The 13507-nt window shown below is 45.3% G+C and overlaps 1 protein-coding gene across 1 annotated transcript in view; it reads left to right on the top strand.

Moving 5' to 3' along the window:
- The window catches only part of RNF180 (ring finger protein 180), a 93350-nt gene that overhangs the window by 44735 nt on the left and 35108 nt on the right, over positions 1–13507 (top strand). The window lies entirely within an intron of this gene.

Below are 13507 nucleotides of genomic sequence, written 5' to 3'. Positions count from 1 at the left end.
CAGGAGTGGAAGGATCCTCAGCCAATAGAAGGAAGAGAGGCTTGGTTCAGTAGCTCTGCTGTGCAATTGGGCAAACCTGGCAAAGCAAGCTGTGATGCAGAAGGAAGTAAGAGAGAAGGAGAAGGAAGCAGATGACAGCCAGTTGCCTGGGGGCCTGATAGGAGCCTTCTGTGGGCCTGATTTGGCCCCTAGGCTGCATGTTTGACACCTCTGTTTTTAACAGTATTTTGAAGGAAATCCATCAGAAAAAGCATTCTCAATGGGTAACATCTCCCCCCCCCCCACCTTTCCATGGAATCACTACAGAATGCCAAGCCATTCAGGGTCATGGTGGGTCGGATTTGGTACCACCACAAATCCCGTGCTTAAAAATGAATGGATGGGCTCCTGTGCTAAATCTCTGATGACAGAATAGTTTCCATCAGCAAAGTAGGGTTCTTCCCCTATCACTGCTGGCGAAAATGCCCCCCACCCAAATGCTTCTTTGAAGGAGGGGATGTCAGCAGATTCCTTGGAACACATGAGAGGAGAATCAGTCTGCTATGAAAGATATGAATCAGTAAAACCCACCACCTTTCTTTGCCAGCAGATTTTTTTTTTTTTGCTAGATTGAACTTATGCCAATTTACTTCTGCAGCTTGGGAGACACTATTTCCCTTTCTCTTGATGATCCTAATGCCTGTAGTGAGAAGTAGTTTTTTTTCTTTTTAACTGGCCTAGAGTGCAGTTTGTTAACTTTATCCCACAGTACTCAATGGGAGCCCTTAAGAATCAAGGCAACCCATGCCTGCATAACTCTGCCTTGACAGAATGTTAGTGTTTTTATATAGATAATGTTGGAACAACTCTAAGCATATGTTTCTTTATATGACCAAAAATGAACAGCCACAAGCTTTTATATTTTTCAACATGTGCATCTACTTTTATTAGTAGAGGAAAGCTTCTGTTTTATATGACAGTTGCCTTGCAGTGTTACAGTGTCTGCTGTTACTTGCCATTTAATCTTCCATTATGTATTTGATGTAGCTGGTCTTTCATTATATTGGTTGGCATATGTAATTGCCAATCTAAGGTTACTACATGTTATTTAAGTTGTCTGCAAGCATACAGGAAAGTATAGAATAGAAATTATTTAAACTAAATAAATAAATGGATGTCAGCTATTGAATCTGGAACTCCATATATGCAAAAATAGACTGTAGCTTACAAAACCTTATACTACAGTCCCCTTCAGTACCTTCTGGTTGGCCAAGGGTGCCATAAACAAAATGGTATCCACCCATTGCCACACTGAGGCATTTCTCTAGCACTCTATAGCTGGGTTGCCATTTAAAGGCTATGTCCATTATTGCACCTCCTACTACACTCCTACAAGCAAGCATAGAGGCAATTCACTGCAGTTCCTTGCATTCAGGCTATTGTGATGCAGAGAGGGCAGGTTGACCCACTGCCCTCTCTGTTATCACAGTTCAGATACTAATACTGAAAAGGATTGGTGCCTTTCCAGAGACTAAAAACATTTAAAATATAAGGAAGTTAAATAAATGAACATACATATCCTGTTCAAGTTTTCAGGCTGAGCAAGAGAACAAAGAAAATGAGAAAACATGCTGTCCTCTTTCCTTCCACCAGGTACTTCTAGTTTTACTTGAAATAAAGTTTACTTGAAATAGTTGAAAGTTAATAATTACCTTAGTTTTCATGGTTAAGTGGGTAGGATGGAGTCCACAAGGCAAAGCTTAGTCCCATCATGGCCTGTGTTCCCAAGAGCAGGATGCAAGGGTAAAGAGAGCTTCTTCCTCATGGCCTGAGAATTTACAATCTAAGATGGGGAGCACATCCCATCTGGAGGTCATTTGAATCTTCCTACCCCAAAAGGAAAAGTTTACCTTTTATCCATTTGACTCTTAGTAGTCTCTGTACTTTTTGGGTGTGACTTCACAGGAAAGTGCCAGGTAATAAGTCATTTTCCTGCTTTGGAAAGACTCATTGGCATAACAAAGAGTTTGAGTCATCTGTGCTTGGAGCTTCATGGCTCCTTTCATCAGTGGCCTCCTTTCTTCCCACTGGGCTGGTACATGGACACAGTGACAGCAATTGAAATATTGAGGTGAATTCTCAGGTGAAGGACATTTATCTACACAGGGCTTCTGTCTCCCTTCTTATGTATTGCCTATTAATAATCCCTGTAAGAAACTTGATAACTACCTATAAACTATCCACCAAATCCTGATGGCTCATCCCTACTGTTAGGAGTAACTGGGTGTGCATGAGTATCTGAACACCTTGGCAAAGTTATTTACGTGGTCCATTCCTTGTTTAGTTGCTTCAGTAGAAAAATTGCTACTTCTCTGGGTGATTGCTGGAAGCTACACTGGGACTGCATCCCCAAAAGTTGTTAATCTGAAAAATGTAATCTTTCCAGTACTAATTATCAGGAAACTAGTAAATCTGTTGTCTCTTTGGATGCATTTTCTGATGAGTGATAATCCAAATAGGACATAAAATAACCTGGAGGAGTGTAGATGACTGGGGAAGACAATAGCAAACCACCCTGTAAAAAGTCTGCCATGAAAACGTTGTGAAAGCAACGTCACCCCAGAATCGCAAACGACTGGTGCTTGCACAGGGGACTACCTTACCTTATTAGTGAAACCACCAGGGCTTTTGTTTTTGAGCCAGAACATACAGAACAGAGTTTTAGCTGGCTTGGAGAGAAGGCAGGCATTTAGGGGACTGTCTCTTGAAGTGCCTGCCCTCTTCAAGACTGCTTTCTCCAATCATATGGCTTGGAGAAAGAAGTGACTTAGAAAGCCTGCTAAGCGCCTGCCTCCTAGGCTTGCCAGTCCCCAGGTTCCAGTTTTGCATGCTCCTCCCCTCCACCAGCCAGCTGGCCAGTAAGGAGAAGCCCCAGCCACCATATGCCTTTCCACCTTGGAAAGGCTAGAAGAAGCTTGGGAATGGCTTGCTTTTTGGAAGGTGTGTGTGCCTTTAAATTTCGGTAGGATCCTGGCTAGGGTGAGCTAGCAGAGCCATTTGGATCTTCTTGCAGAGTCTCTGAAAAAGTGTCCATTGTTTAGTAAAACAATGTCCTTTGCTTAGTAAAATAGATAGTAAAGCTGTGAGAAAGTAAATCTCTGCTTGATCTTCATCGTGGTCTCTGTGCAGTCCTGCACATGGGTTTTCCGCCTGCAAACGAACCCGACCTTGGAGAATTCAAAGCTAGCCTAGGCGTTTATTTTGGCACGCATTCCCTCTCGGTCTGGGGAGCAGGCATCCATTGCGCATGCCTTGAGCAAGGGGAAGGCGCTCCACCTACCCAGTTTCTTCTTAACTGCCGTTTGGGATACACCTACCTCGTTGCATCTCCTCAACTTCATTGCGATTTTCTTCATTTTTCGACTCTTCTTCTTCTTCGCCGACTGATATTGTTAAAAAAAAAAGACTTTATCCTCTTTACTATTTCCTTCCCCCCCCCCTCCCGGGCGATGGAAGGGAAGGACTCCAAAACAACTTTCAAAAAGTGTACCCGGTGTGGGACCAAAATTCCCATGACTGACGGACACTCTTTGTGCCTATTTTGTCTGGGGGAGACTCACAGAACCTTTACCTGTGCTCATTGTAGCCAGTTTGGGAAACAGGCCAGAAAAAATCGTGCAGCCAGACTTAAAAGCCACCTTTTAGAGTCATCGTTGTGGCCTGTAATGTCCCACGCTTCTGGATCCCAGACTTCACCACCTTCCCTAACTCTGCAAAGGGATGTGGCTTGACCCACAGCTTCCATGGCATCGGCTCCCAGTAAGCATAAGTCCGGAAAGCACTCCAAGAAGTCCGACGATTCCAAGAAAAAACATTGATTGGAATCATCCTCCAAACACCAATGCTCCCTGTTCACCTAGAAGGCTTAAAGGAAGCTTGGAATAAGCCCACCTATATCAAAAAGAATCGAATCCTTATATAAGATCCATGCTCCAGATTCTAAATTTCTATTTAATCACCCTGCACCCAACTCCATGATCGTACATTCCTCGCCTAAGTCCAAGCAAACACGTCATCCAGTCCCACCTGAGAAAGAAGGAAAGAAACTAGACACCTTAGGGGAAAAAATTATTCCCTTTCTACTGCAACTTCCAAAATTCATAATTATTTGGCATACTTTTTGGCGTACACCTTTAATTTGACGTCCCAACTTACTACAATGGTCCCGTCTCTGCCTGACTGCACAAAAACAAGCATCACAAATCCTACAAGAGCTTTCCCGAGTCAGCAAACAGCAAATCAATTCGGTTCATCACACTGTTGTTTGTACATCCAGAACCATGGCCACGTCCATCGCCTTGCGCCGTCATGGCTGGCTCCATTCCTCCTCACTGCAACCAGACATCAAATTTAAAATTGAAAACTTACCCTTCGACAGTCAGGGCCTCTTCAATGCTACGACTGATGACATCCTGACCACTGTTGACGACAGTAGGAAAAGGGCTAGGAGATTGGGAGTCAATCAACAACAATCTCAACCTAATAGATAGAGAGTGTAGAAACCATCCTATTATAAACGCCCTCGCTCACCTAGACAGGCTGACTGTAAAGCACCACCAGCTAAACAACCCTTCCATCAAAGGCCTCGTGCACCGACCACAAAGAAGGCAGCTATGGCTTCAAAACAGCCTCTTTGACTCCCTAATACCATCTCCTCTTCAACAACAACACCCCACTGACAGCACAAGACTGTGTCCATTTTACTCCATGTGGGAATCCATAACATCGGATTCCTGGGTCCTGGTGATCATCCACAGGGGCTACACCATAGAGTTCGATTCGCCCCCGAGGCTCCATCGATTCATACATACTCCCCCCTCTTCAGGAAGACATCTCCACCTTGCTGGACAAGGCAGCCATAGAACCAGTTTCACCACAGTTCCATCGCATAGGGTTCTATTCTTGATACTTCCTGATTCCAAAGAGAGATGGGGGACAACGCCCAATACTGGATCTTCGCAAGCTCAATCGCCATATCCTGCACAAGAAATTCCCCATGATAACCCTGCAGTCTATCCTACCACTGATCCCAAAAGATGCTTGGATGGCGTTGATAGACCTTCAAGACGCCTACTTCCACCTTACCATCAACCATCACAACAGAAGATTCTTGAGGTTTGCTGTTGGGGACCAACACTACCAGTTCCGTTCCCTCCCCTTCAGTCTGCCGACTGCACCAAGAGTCTTCACAAAATGCATGGCAGTGGTGGCAGCGACGCTCCGTCAACAGAAAATTTCCCTTACATAGATGACTGGCTCGTTGTGGCCCAATCCAAAGAGCAACTCCAAAAAGACATCTCTACCACTCTATCTCTCCTGTCTTCACTGGGTCTTCAGGTCAACCTGACAAAGTCCAATCTGATCCCTATACAGGACATTCAGTTCATAGGTGCACGCCTATCAACACTATCTCACAAGGCCTACCTCCCTGCAGACAGGGTCCACCACATTCAATCTCTGGCTGCTGCCATCATACTGCACCCTGCCCTTCATTTTCCAACATATGCCGGTTCTTATGGCGGACACAACCTCTGTCCTGTGCTTTGCGAGACTCCACATGCATCCTCTGCAATTATGGTTCGTCCAGACATTCCGTCCGTATCGACAACACCAAATGACCCTACTCACCGTTCCACACCACATTCTTCCAACTCTGGAATGGTGGAAGATGGAATGTCATTTTCTGACTGGAATGCCGTTCATACGGTCGCCCCAGTCAGCCGTTGTCATGACCGATGCCTCGAGGTGGGGTTGGGGAGCTCACTTCGGGACACTAATGGTACAAGGACAGTGGACAGCCTACGAGAAATCTCTGCACATCAACTGTCTGGAACTCTTGGCATTCCAAAGAGCAATCAAGTTATTCCTACCATCCCTTCACGGTCAGCACATCCAGGTCACCTCGGACAATGTGGCAACCATATTTTATATCAACCGACAGGGGGGCACTGCTTCTGTCTGCTTCTGCAGGCAAGCCTTATTCCTATGGCATTGGAGCATTGCTCACAACATATTCCTAACAGCCGTACATTTGCCGGGAATCCAAAATGTTCAAGTAGACACACTTAAGTCGTCACCTTGTGAACGACCATGAATGGACCCTCAACCATCATTATCTTCGGGCAGTCTTCAGGACATTCGGGGTTCCAGCCATAGATGTCTTTGCCTCTCCAGACAACACTCAATGCCCATGTTTTTACTCTCGGGGCCCTCCATCCACGCAATCCGTGGGAGATGCCTTCCTCCACTCGTGGTCAGGACCACTACACTACTTGTTCCCTTCTATCCCACTGATAACGAGAACACTGCAGAAAATCCGACTGGATCGGACCAACTGTATCCTTATCACTCCTTGGTGGCCCCGTCAACCATGGTTCACCACCCTCCTCCTTCTCTCAAATAGTGTGTTTCATCGCTCTCCCCAAGTTCGAGATCTGATCTCTCAACAGGACAGCAAAGTCCTGCATCATGACCCAGGGCTTCTGCGACTGACTGTCTGGAGAATCAGTTTCTGAATTTTCCCTCAGAGGTCAGACATGTTCTGCTTAATGCCAGAAAACTTTCCACTAGAAAATCCTACTCTCAAATGTGGAAGCGCTTCTAAGTGTACGCTGCTCTACACAACTTTCTTCCTGAATTCTCCTTTATAGCTCAGATTCTGACCTACACCTTGTCTCTATCTAACTCAGGTCTGACCTACTCTTCTCTAAAGGTTCACTTGGCTGCTATCTCAGCCTTTCATCCACGTTGAAGGGTGCACTGTCTTCTCCCACTCCGCAACAAAAGCCTTCCTAAGGGCATTTTACATCTTCAACCTCCAATTCACCAACTGCATCCCACATGGAGCTTATCTCTTGTGCTGAGCCAACTAATGAAACCGCCCTTCGAGCCGATGGCATCCATTCCACTGCATCTCTTGTCATGGAAGACAGCGTTGCTGGTGGCACTCACATCTGGTAGGAGAGTCAGTGACATTTGTGCTTTTCAGACAGATCCTCCATGCACTGTCTTCCACCATGACAGAGTGATTTTACGCCCTGACCCTGCTTTTCTGCCAAAAGTTGTCTCACCATATCACCTGGGGAAGTCAACCACTCTGCCTTCCTTCTTTCAAAAACCTAGTGACACCAGTCAATGGACCGTATACAATCTTGATATACGTAGGGCCCTTGCCTTCTACATTGAAAGGACACGTCCCTTCCGTAAGGACCCTAGACTTTTTGTGGCATACGGAACTCATAAGCAGAAACACAAAATCTCAACCCAGAGATTTTCAAAGTGGGTTGTAGCTGCCATTTCCTTATGCTACCAATTGGCTAAACAGCCCGTACCTGAACACTTGCAAGCTCATTCCACTCGAGCCATCTCCACGTCATTAGCCTATTGTAGAGGCGTACCAATGGAAGACATCTGTGCCGCTGCGGTCTGGCCTTCCCCATCTACATTTGCCACGCACTACACCTTAGACGTTTGTGCTCGGCATGATGTATCTTTCGGGCAGGCTGTACTTCGTTCCATTTTTGACTGACGCCTCCAGTCTCTTGCCCTGTAAGTACAATACTTATTTGAGCGCTTTCATCAGCGCTGCCTTCACACCATCCTCAACATCCACTGGAGTGACTTTGTGACCAACACTGAAGTCCTCAAGAGGGCGGAGGTTACAAGCATCGAGGCACTGCTGTTGAAGACGCAGCTGCGCTGGGCAGGGCATATTTCTAGGATGGAAAACCACCGCCTTCCCAAGATTGCTCTGTATGGCGAACTTTCCACCGGCCATCGAAATAGAGGGGCACCAAAGAAGAGGTACAAGGACTCCTTGAAGAAATCCCTTGGCACCTGTCACATCAACCATCACCAGGAGGGATGGACAGTAGCTCAGTGGTAGAGCATCTGCTTGGTAAGCAGAAGGTCCCAGGTTCAATCCCTGGCATCTCCAAAAAGGGTCCAGGCAAATAGGTGTGAAAATCCTCAGCTTGAGACCCTGGAGAGCTGCTGCCAGTCTGAGAAGGCAATACTGACTTTGATGGACCAAGGGTCTGATTCAGTATAAGGCAGCTTCATATGTTCATATATATGTTCATATATATGTTCATATATGTTCATATGTTCACCAGTGGTCTGACCTAGCCTCAGATCGCAAAGCATGGAGGCACACCATCCACCAGGCTGTCTCTTCCTTTGAGAACGCACGCATAGCTGGTCTTGAGGACAAAAGGAGATTGAGGAAGAATCGTACTGCTACAGCACCAACCCCAAATCAGACTTTTCCTTGCAGCCACTGTGGCTGGATCTGCCTGTCCCGCATTGGTCTTGTCAGCCACCAGCGAGCCTGCAGCAGACGTGGACTACTGCACCCTTCTTAAATCTTCGTTCGCGAAGTCAAGCCGAGAGAGAGATATATGCATGGTTAACATGTGTTCTTCTATTACAGAACCAGCACCCGCCTCCGTGCACGATAAAGATGAACAGGTTGTTTACCTGTAACTGATGATCTTTGAGTGGTCATCTGTTCAGTCACACACACCCGCTCAGCCTTCCCCGCTGCTGGTTTATGCTGTACTCCATTAACATTTTTCTCTATACAGCGGCTAGAAGAAACTGGGTGGGAGGAGCGCCTTCCCTTCGCTCCAGGCATGCGCAGTGGATGCCTTCTCCCCAGACTGAGAGGGAATGCATGCTGCATTTATCTCTGATAATTGTTTTACTTCCTTGTAGCATAGGCTGTCTCAGTTTTATTTTGTGTTTTATCTCTAGTATAAAGTTTTTCTGCTGGATATTATTTGCTTCCATTTTGCTATACTACAGTAGTTAGAATGCAGATGATACTCTAAGCTAAGTGTTGTTTCTGTATGGTTTTGATACTGTTGACCAGGGCTTTTTTGAGCAGGAATATAGTTCCAGCTGGCTTGGCATCAGGGAGTGTGCCTAATATGCAAATGAGTTCCTGCTGGCTTTTTTCTACAAAAAAAGCCCTGGAAACTTCATAACATTTAGCGTTGTCAAGTCCCCTGCGGCTGGCATCAGGGGACTGATGTTGCCCAGAAGTGATGTACCATGCCAGGCACATTGCACAGGCAACGCTCTAGGAATTTGCAGGAAACTCTATGGTTTCGCATGGGGATGCTCTAGCAATTTTGGGGGAACTCTGTGGTACCATTGAGTTTTCCCCCAAATTGCTAGCACATGCCCACACAACCATGGTTTTCTGCAAATTCCTAGAGAGTGCACAGTATGTCCGACATGGTACATCACTTCCAAGCGCCGCACATGTCACGTGGCACCGTAACTCTTTCAGGGGTGGGGAACCCCCCAGCAGCTTCCTCCCTGCTGGCGGGTTGGGGCCGATCAAAGTGGGGGATCCCCTGCCCCCAGTGGGAACTTGATAGCCCTGGTAACAGTACATATAACAGTTTTGATGATATAGAGTGGGGGTGTCAAGCCTGTGGCCCATGGGCTCAGATCTGCCACTCCAAGCAATTTCCTTCTACATTTTTTTTCCCCAGGGATGCTGCTGCAACCACACCTTGTCCTCTTCTTTTGGAAAAAAAGGGAGGGGGGGAAGAGAGACAGAGAAAACAAAGAGAAAACAGCAGTTTCAAGACCAATAACCTTTTATTCCAAGCACACTTATTCGGGGGGAGGGAGGGAGGATGGATGGATGGATTCTTCTGTAGCAAAATTTATATTGAGGAAATTATTTTGGCTTATTCTAAAAAGATGTATTTTTAAAAAAAAAAAAATGATTTTTCTGTTCCTACCTACATTTATTTTCTTTCAAAAGGACTTTGATTAGGAATTGTTCCTTATATCTTGGAGTGCTTTCAGATGCAAAATGATAATCACACACATTGGTAATGAGACAGCAAAACTAGCTCTCAGTTCAGTCCAGGAGCATGCATTGTCTTGAGCTTAATTATCAATTGCAATTCAGCAGTCTCACTTTTTAATCTTCCTTTGAAATTCCTTTGTAAGAGTACTGCTACTCTTAGGTCAGCATCTGAATGTTGTAGTTTCTAATGTCAGACTTATGTCCATTTATTCTTTGGATCCTCCTGCATGAAATTGAGACCTAGGTTTCCTGTCTCATTACCAGTGCTTGTATCTACACACCTACTACCTCTCTGCATATCACACCTAATCCAATCAAGCCTGGTATTATCATTCACCTGCTATTGCCATTCAACATCTAAAATCAACTTTATAAAATTTATATCTCTGATACCTTTTGTTACATTTAATAGCATGCATGGCCCGGCCGAACAAAGTGACATTTATGTCAGATCCAGCTCTCGTAACAAATAAGTTTGACACCTCTGATATAGAGTATTGTCAGAAATTTTGCTAAATACTCATATTCCTGTCATCACATGGCTGTGACAGGTGCCATTCCCATTCACTGCTATGAGACTTCTCACTGCACAGCACTGTGAAAAGTACAGAGTTCTTCAGAAAAGTTTTTTGAGGTTATGCCAATGCTTTTGCATGTGGGTTTTAGAATATTTAGCAAAGGGATTCTTAGATTTTGCCTGAGTAAGCCCCACTTGGTAAAGGATATGCTCTACATGTAAGACAGATAATGCTTATCTTGGTCCAGAACATAGGAAAAGAGAAAATAAGTAACTACATTACATGTTCTAGCATCTGCATGCAAAGGAGTGATCAAACTGAAAAATAGAGTTGCCACTCAATATATTTCTTAGCAGGATGTCGCACCCCGGGCGCCCCTCTCGGTCTCCTGGTGCTGCCGTCGCCCCTCTATCCCGGGCGACCCCCTTCGGGCACTCTGTGGGCGTTCCCCGGAGGTCTCAGAAACAGGGGTGGGAGCCAGGTTACTTCACCACAGGCCCCTGTTCCCCTCCTGGCTGTGTAGCGGCTCCTGTCACTCTCTCTCACAAGGCAGCCTCAATAAGCACCGACCAGATTCCTCCCTGACCTCCTGCCCCCTCCCTTTTTATCCTCCCATCCCAGTCCTCCCCGGCTCCTCCCCCCTTCAAAGCCCCAGATGCCTGGGAGAGGCGTGCTGGGGCTGGGCCACCTGGGCGTGCCTCGGGTGTCCTAGACCTCTGCAGCGTGCTGGGGTGTGGTGTCTCTCGCCGCCACAGGTCAGGCAGCTCTCCTCCTCTTTGCCTGGCGCTGGGCTTGGCTTCTCCCTTCTGCTCCCTGACGTCTCGCTCCAGCTGGGCTCCTCGGACCCGGAGACGAGCACGTTGGCTGTGGGGTGTTGCTTGGGCGGCTGTCGGCGCTCCGTCAGCCCAGGTGAGCGGTAGGGCCGCCACGGGGGCTTGGGAAGGTGCGGGAGGCTCTCGGGGCGGTGATGGGGGGCGGGAGTGGCTGGCAGGCATCAGGGGGTCCCCCTCGCGCAGTCCTCGCCCGGGCTGGGCGGGACACAGGAGTATATAACTGAATCACAAACATGCAGGTATCAGTAGTAAGGGTGAAAGGAGGTGGTTCTGCTTCTTGACTTATAGAAGAACTGTGAGGACAGGAAGATCATGGGCACATTGGCTCCATTTCCCTTGCCTCAACCCCCTGTGGCCACCATGTCCTCCCATTGGAGACCTTTTTTAAAATCAGCAGGGGTTAAGATGGTGTAACACAATAACAATTGCCTTTATCTCCTAGCTCCACTGAATTCCTAGCGTTCACTTTATAAAAAGTCTTTAGCTTTTTTTGTTTCCATAACAACAGGGCTAGAGACTTATTTTTAAAAAAAATGTAATCAAGGGGCTAGTAGATGGTGGCAATAGACCAGGGCCGTAGCCAGGATTTAAAAGTGGGGGGGGCGCTTTTTAAAAAGTCAGGGGGCACCTTTTCCCATCCACTGCGGGGTTTGCCACTTCTCAGAAGCTTTCTGCGGTTGGGGCAAAATCTGGAGGCTCTGAATGTTGCCAAGTCGAGGCAGTCAGCCCTAAAACTTGTCTACATAATCCACCCATGCTATGGGAGGCTGATTTCTGTTGTCTTTCACCAATAATAACCAAAATCAAGGCCTATCACATATTTAAGATAAAAGTAATTATGTTTGTGTGAATTGTGACCTAATTCTTGTGTTTCCTCAAAGGAAAGTTCAACAAAAGATCTCATAATTAATTTATATAAAATTATATTTTAATTAATGTAATAATTAATTAAATAATAATTTAATTATTATAAATTGCCACTCAATTTATTATATTGAGTGGCAATTTATATTATGATTATTCAGATTCATTATTGAAGTGACTGGTGTGTACAAACAAACAGTAAATCTGAAGAAAGCCAAGATTAGGCGTCTCCTCAAAGAAGGGAAAGAATGTTAGGATAGTGCAGAAACAGTGCAAAAGGAAGTGTTAACTGGATTTTATTATCAGATCAATTAAAATTTAGTGGTCAGTGGATGTAAAAATATGGGTAGTTTTGATAGTTGAGTTGTCTTAACTACCCAAAATTTATTCCATACCTTCATTTTTCTGTGTTCCTTCCCCCCCTCCCCACTTTTGATACATTTGAAAAGATTTCTGCAGCATGTTCATGTACATTATATCTTTATCAAGTTTTACTATATTCTTGATTTGGAAATATATTAATTTTACTTAGCTTACTAAATTCATCATTGGTTCAAAGACATATTTAATGGCTTAAAATCTTTTCTTCAGTTATCTTTTCAGCATTACTTCATGCTTTTCCCTTGTGATATATGCAGAAGACCCTGACAGATGCTTTGTTTGATTTATGCCTATAAGCACATTAAAAGATTTTTCTCCATTCCTCTAAAGACTCCCAGTTTACCTTATATCTTGTTTCTGAGATTCCACTGAAACCCCAGAACAAAATATCAGAAAGGGAGAATTGGCAGAAACCACCAGTCCATCACAGAAATACCTAAGTACCCTAAGGTCTTCAGAACTGCATAGCTGGACACAGCCAAATCCTATTATGTGTTATTGAGAAATTAATATTAATGACACATGGTTTTCTGGCAAACATCTGACCAGTTTATATAGCAAGCTAGTATTTATACAGCACTTTAGACCAGAATGTTTCACACAGCTTATCTCAATAATTCTTAAAACAGCAGCAAATTAAGCCACTAGCATTATCACGCCTATATGGCAAGTGGGATGTTGAATGACATAGTATAACCTGATCTCTTCAGATCTCAGAAGCTAAGTAGTTCAGTACTTAAGGTGGTGACCACCAAGGAAGACTTTGCAGAGGAAGGCAATGACAAACCACCTCTGCTTAATCACTTATCTTGAAAACCCTGGGGGGTTATCCTAAGTTGGTTTTGACTTGACAGCACTTTACACACATACGGCAAGGGAGGTAAGGCTGAGATGGATAGCTTGCTGTAAGCCCCCTTTATTGCAGAGCCAAGATTTAAATGGAGGACTTCTGGTTCACAGCTCAGTCTCTTAGATGCTATGTTGGAGTAGGCCAGGGGTGGCCAACGGTAGCTCTCCAGATGTTTTTTGCCTACAGCTCCCAT

This window comes from Heteronotia binoei, chromosome 4, assembly GCF_032191835.1.
Source record: "Heteronotia binoei isolate CCM8104 ecotype False Entrance Well chromosome 4, APGP_CSIRO_Hbin_v1, whole genome shotgun sequence".
NCBI lineage: Eukaryota > Metazoa > Chordata > Lepidosauria > Squamata > Gekkonidae > Heteronotia > Heteronotia binoei.
The sequence above is the reverse complement of the archived record's forward strand: the minus strand, read 5'-3'. Positions and strand labels throughout refer to the sequence as shown.